Below are 6,153 nucleotides of genomic sequence, written 5' to 3'. Positions count from 1 at the left end.
GCACCAGTTTTGAAAAAAACCCCCAGAAATGGAGAAAAACCATATACAAAAAAATAAATAAAAACTATTATTAATTATTACCTTTTAAACAAACAAAACAACAAAAAAACCCAAAAACAAATGTTGAGTGTGTATATGTATAAAACAAAATAACTTATATTACAAAAAACCAACAACAACAACAAGTATACCCAATTAGAAACAACAACATCAACTATTACAACAAAAGTATAAGTATATATACAATATACAACATATATATATTAGTAAACCAAAAACAAAATATATATATGTATGAGCATGCCTAGTGAAATTAAATTTTATTTAATAAAGTATTCACCAAAAAACAAAAAAACAAATAAAAACACAAAAATAATAAATAAAAATAAATAAAATAATTAAAAAAATAAACAAAAATCTTCTTTTATTTGTCAATGTCTTTGGGGTTATTCTGTATGAAATCTCACGGGGAGTTTTCTCACTTTCTCCTTAAAGTTGAAATGTCAGAGAGACAAAACTGACGGGGAAATTGCATTTCCATTGTTTAGTTCAAAATAGAATATGCAGTTTTTCTTGCAGCGATTCTCAGTTTGTCGGTGACAGAGGATAATGAGAGGTGAAGAACCCTTTATTATGCTAAGTTTACATTTACGAAATCCACTCGATTTCAACTGTCAATTCCATAGCTCAAACCAGCGTTGTCAGTATTGGGGATTTTTCCCCAAATTGGGGAATTTTTATTTGAAATGGGGAAAAAAATTTCGACTTGGGGAATTGGGAAAATGTTGAGGAAATCTGAAAAATATTTGGGGATTTTTGGGGAATTTCTTTTTTGACTAATTACTTCAGATTATCTGATTTTTTTTTAATTTCAGTACGTCAATAGTAGTAGAGCACGCGTGACGCACAAATAACATGCATCATATACTTACTGGTCGCAGCAGTAATAATTTATGACAGATTTGAAGTGTTATCATGCGGTTCGACGACTGACAGCGTACTAGAACAGTGGGTTGAATTGAAATAACATTTTCCATCATTTCTACTGCTGAAGGGGACTTAACTGCAGAAATGATTTCTGGATTGATGGGCAATGATGAAATTTAACTTTATTTAACATTCATGGCTCCAATTATGAAAGAGATAAATATGCTTAGGCCCGTTATTATATCCTTTTTGTAGTTAAATGTTGGCCGATATCGGACAGATTATCCGTTTTTTATTCCTACAAGTTTGCTTTAATAATAAGTGTCAGACAAATTAAAAGGAACTTTGTGTTCCTTCTAAAATTTAAAGTGTGCCAAAAACAAGAAAATTCAAATCAACCAATCCGATTTGAGTAAATTTGATGTATACAGACTGTTTTGCTTAAAATGGAATGGAAGATCTAATAACAAATCCCTGGTAATGCGAACTTTATTCCTTATTTTTCTTAGAGTAAGGTATAACAACACGGGATTTTAAAGAAAAGATGTAAGAACGGGCCTTAATCTAAGTTTTCAAACCGATGCACATTGCTAATATGCATTTTTCCCTGTACACACGAATATTGAAACCATTTATAAAAAAAGTAAGTAGATATTGAAAAAATAGTGGTATCGATCGAAAACGACTCGGAAAATTTCCCATGGGGAGCCATAGACCTAGGCTTTAATTTTGACTTGTACTTTTTTGAGTAAACAATTATTAGTATTAGCTCCATACGGACCTTTTTAGAACCAGTTGTCAACACAAAAATCTCTGCGGATGTTTACGAATCGCAATGGAGAAAGTTATAATTCGTAAATTGGAGATGGTATTAAATATGCTTTCCGTCTCAACAAGTAATTCTTCAGTAGACAGAATCTTCTATTTTTAACCATATTCAGACATAAAATGCAGTAGGAGTTACTATAATAAATAATCAATTTTCTAACAACTCCATTTGTTGTAGAAATTTTGACCCACCTAAAAAATGTTACAACTCATTCATTATAAAAATTTATATAAATCCAACGAGACCAATGATTCTGAATCACTTGAAAGTGAAGTTTTCAATATCGTTAATTTAATTAATATATAAGTGTATAGAATACTTTCCAAGTTTAATTATATGAATTTCAATAGTAAAATAATACTGCTTTTGATTTTTTTGTAATTATTTGTTAAAAAATGTTTGGGGATTTTTTTGAGGAAATTCAATCAAATCTGGGGAATTTTGGGGAAAAGATTTGGACAAGTTGGGGAAAAGAGGCTAAAAAATACTGGCAACGCTGGCTCAAACGTCAAATGAAATCTCATCTGGATTTCATTAGCATTAGTCTCATCCCTCTCTCGAACAAAAGTAGTATTGCCTTGATTGTAAGAACCCTGTAGGAAATGTCAATAGTGAATGTATACTGACTTACTACTGACATTGTCAACAGTACTACTGACAAACTGTAGACAACTAATGTAATTTCCTATAGACATTTTGTATGAACGTGTCATTCGAAAGTCAGTACTGGCATTGGAACTAGTATGTCAGTAGTAAGTCAGTATTTGCTGAGGAACCATGTGTTGACATAGGAGGTAGTGAGTTAGTAGAGACATTGGAAGTAGTGAGTCAATAGTACATAAAGGGTCATATGGAGACATTGGTACCAAATTGTTCACTATTAAGTTTTTTGACCTATTTAGAAATATTTATAGATTAAAAAGCTATATAATGTGCTTAATAAGACGATGAACTTATACTTTTGTTTAAATAGTATTTTATTGAAGGAAAACATATAATTATGAAAATACTAAAAAAGTACAAATTGCGTATTACAGTCTTTTTTATCTTTATAAAGGATTAAGCCCAAGATTCCACGTAAGCACACAATTAGTAAATACAGCCAATGTTTTCAAGGCTGTCTAACCAATAGTAAAACAAGTAAAAAAGCATTAAGTTCGGCCGGGCCGAACTTTTCATACCCTCCACCATAAAATATTCTGAACTAAAATGGAATAATTACTTTTCATTCCTGTCCCCAACTTTAAGTGGGTACGTTAAAATGTCAGATAATGTTTATGTACATTTATGCTTCATTCGAGAGGCCCTTTTTTATGGTGCCTATATCTAACTTCGTATGTTGGTAATTTTTGGTGGGCTAGAAAAGAAATTGGGAGGTACTGTTATATAGGGGTTATAATAAAACATGGGCCTATGTTGACAGTTTTTGATGGGAGCCTTTAATGTCAAATAACTCCTAATTCGGTTAAAAAATTTAGCTAGAATCTTCAAAATATCGAAAATCGGTACATAACGTGGGAACTTCAAATGTCATTAACAGCTAGTTTGGAGGTATCTGGGCTATACGAAAATATGAACTTAAATTAACCGTTATATGGGGGCTATACCAAAACGTGGACCTATGTCCACAAGTTTTGTCATATAAGTTTATTGACATTTAAGAACTTTAAATGTCAAATTATAGCTACATCGGTCTGAAAATGTAGCAACAAACGTCAAAACACCGCAAATCGGGGGTACCGTTATATGGGGGCTATACCAAATCGTGGACCTATGTCCACAAGTTTTGTTATATAAGTTTATTGAAACTTAAGAACCCTAAGTGTCAAAATATAGCTAAATCGGTCTGAAAATGTAGCTAAAACTGTCAAAATACCGTAAATCGGGGGGTACCGTTATATGGGGGCTATACCGAAACGTGGACCTATGTCCACAACTTTTGTTATATAAGTTTATTGACATTTAAGAACCCTAAATGTCCAATTATAGCTACATCGGTCTGAAAATGTAGCTAAAAACGTCAAAAAACCGCAAATCGGAGGGTACCGTTATATGGGGGCTATACCAAAACGTGGACCTATGTCAAAAACTTTTGTTATATAAGTTTATTGACACTTAAGAACCCTAAATGTCAAATTATACCTATATCGGTCTGAAAATGTAGCTAAAAACATCAAAATACCGCAAATCGGGGGGTACCGTTATATGGGGGCTATACCAAAACGTGGACCGATATATCCCATGTTCGAACTTGATCTTCCAACGGCCAAAAAAAATGTATTCCCCAATTTTCAGCGAAATCGGTCAACAAATGCGACCTGTATATTGCGAACGGACGGACGGACATGCATAAATCGACTCAGAAAGTAATTCTATGTATATCCCTAGAAGGAACTATGGGTCTATCTCGCTTCCTTTTGTATGTTACATACAAATGCACTAACACATAATACCCCTTACCACATAGTGGTGTAGGGTATAAAAATTGTTTTCATTGTCAGAAATATCATCGCCTTTTAATTTTCTTGGCCATAAGGATTGGTGTGATTTATCTGCTTAAAATAGTTCTTCTTCTGCTGCACTAAACGTTTTAACGATTCGCTGAATATTGATATAACATCTAGGAATTGAAAAGAATAAACATGTATAAATAAGCATAAATAATCGAACATTTGTATAAACATGGGAAAAATCTCGCAATCGATTTTTGCCAAAAAAAAGAAACCTTCAACATTTTAACTCATTATTATGCCGTGTTTAAATATCAGATGTAAGTTGCGTTCATCATTTCCAGCGAGACGGGACAATATATTCGTCAGGCTCCACAATATTCTCTAAAGATTCCATAAAATTTCTAGTTGTCGAAGTTTCACCACAAATGTTGTCAGCCGCCTCAGAATTTGTATTTTGATATAGAATTGACAATTTTTTCACTTGTCTGTTATTTTCCTTTCCTAATTTCCTTTGCTCACACTTGTTGTTATTAAAATTATATATTTTATTGATTTTTCACAAAAACAACTTTTTTAACGAACCGCCAAAATTATTTTACGCCAAACAATTAAGAAAATTAAGAAAAAATAATGCCAAGTTTACACTTGCGCTCCAAAATCCACTGGATTTCACGAAATCCTGAAATACACCCCGATGTTTACATTTATTTTTTGTTGATTTCAAACATATCACAATTATCAAGGTAGATGCATATGCGCAGTTGATCGAACACGAAATTTCAAAGCAAGTTGTTGTAAATTGAATTAATCATCAAAAATATACGACAATATAGAACTTTACAACTTTATTTGGAAACTTATCGTAAAATTATCTATATATCGTATTAATTGTGTTTAGTACTAACAAATGAAAAAAATAAAAAAATGATTTTATTGTTGAGACATCGTTATAATAAATTTTGATAGGTAAAAGTTGTGCTCAGAACCTGCACAATATTAGTACTTGCAGTAGTTTTCCCGTTTAGTGCTAAAAATGCGTTCCCGTACTCCGAAATCTAGCAAGACTTGCACTTATCTTTAAACAAAAATAGCGCCGAATAACACCCTCTTCTCCTGTTTTCTGCCATACAATTTTGGCCTAGTAGAAACTAGCAGCAAGCATGTTCATTGGCATCTAATATGATAGCTGATACTTTGATTTTGACGTTTATGATGGAGTTTTTGCAATTTCCGTCATTTTTTCGTTCCCATATTTTTTAAGAAATTTGTATTGGGAAGCAATTTTTGACAATTCGCTCTTTTTCTAACATTACCATTAAAAAAGTACGGGAACGCAATGAAAAATAGCATTGTAATAAAGTAATTTAATATTTTTTTTCACATTGTTTACAAATTTTGACACTAAAATTTTTTGTTGCAGCAATTGACCATCTACCTTGTTTATTGTGATACGTGAAAAGTGTTGCAACTTTTGGTACTTTTTTAGGCAAAAGCAGGGTTGTATATCATGTGTACTGTGATTTCGATGTTGATTTCGCTGAAATCACGAAATGAGATGATTTCATTTTTGTATGCGAAATCATGAAAAATTTTGCTTGATTCCGCGCGAAATCACGAAACGCCTTCGAAATCACGAAACGACGCCAAATGTAAACTAAGCATAAGATGCTTTGTTGGGCTATCAGTTTTCAATAGCTTCGTTCCCGTACTTTTTAATAGTAAAACTCGTAAAAGAGAGAACTGCGAAAAATTTGTTGTCACACACAAGTTTTTTGAAATAGTTTGGGAACGGAAAAATGGAAAATACGTCAAAAAAAACTGGAAAAAATGTCAAAGTCGGCGTATCGGCCAATCAGACGCCGGCAACAATGTTACTATTTTTTTACTCGCCTAAATTTGTCGTGTAAAAAGTTTTTAAAGAGAGCGTCATTCAGCGCCATTTTT

Source organism: Musca autumnalis, unplaced genomic scaffold (assembly GCF_047663935.1).
Source record: "Musca autumnalis isolate F117 unplaced genomic scaffold, ASM4766393v1 scaffold_5, whole genome shotgun sequence".
Classification (NCBI taxonomy): Eukaryota; Metazoa; Arthropoda; class Insecta; order Diptera; family Muscidae; genus Musca; species Musca autumnalis.
Note: the sequence above shows the minus strand (reverse complement) of the source record.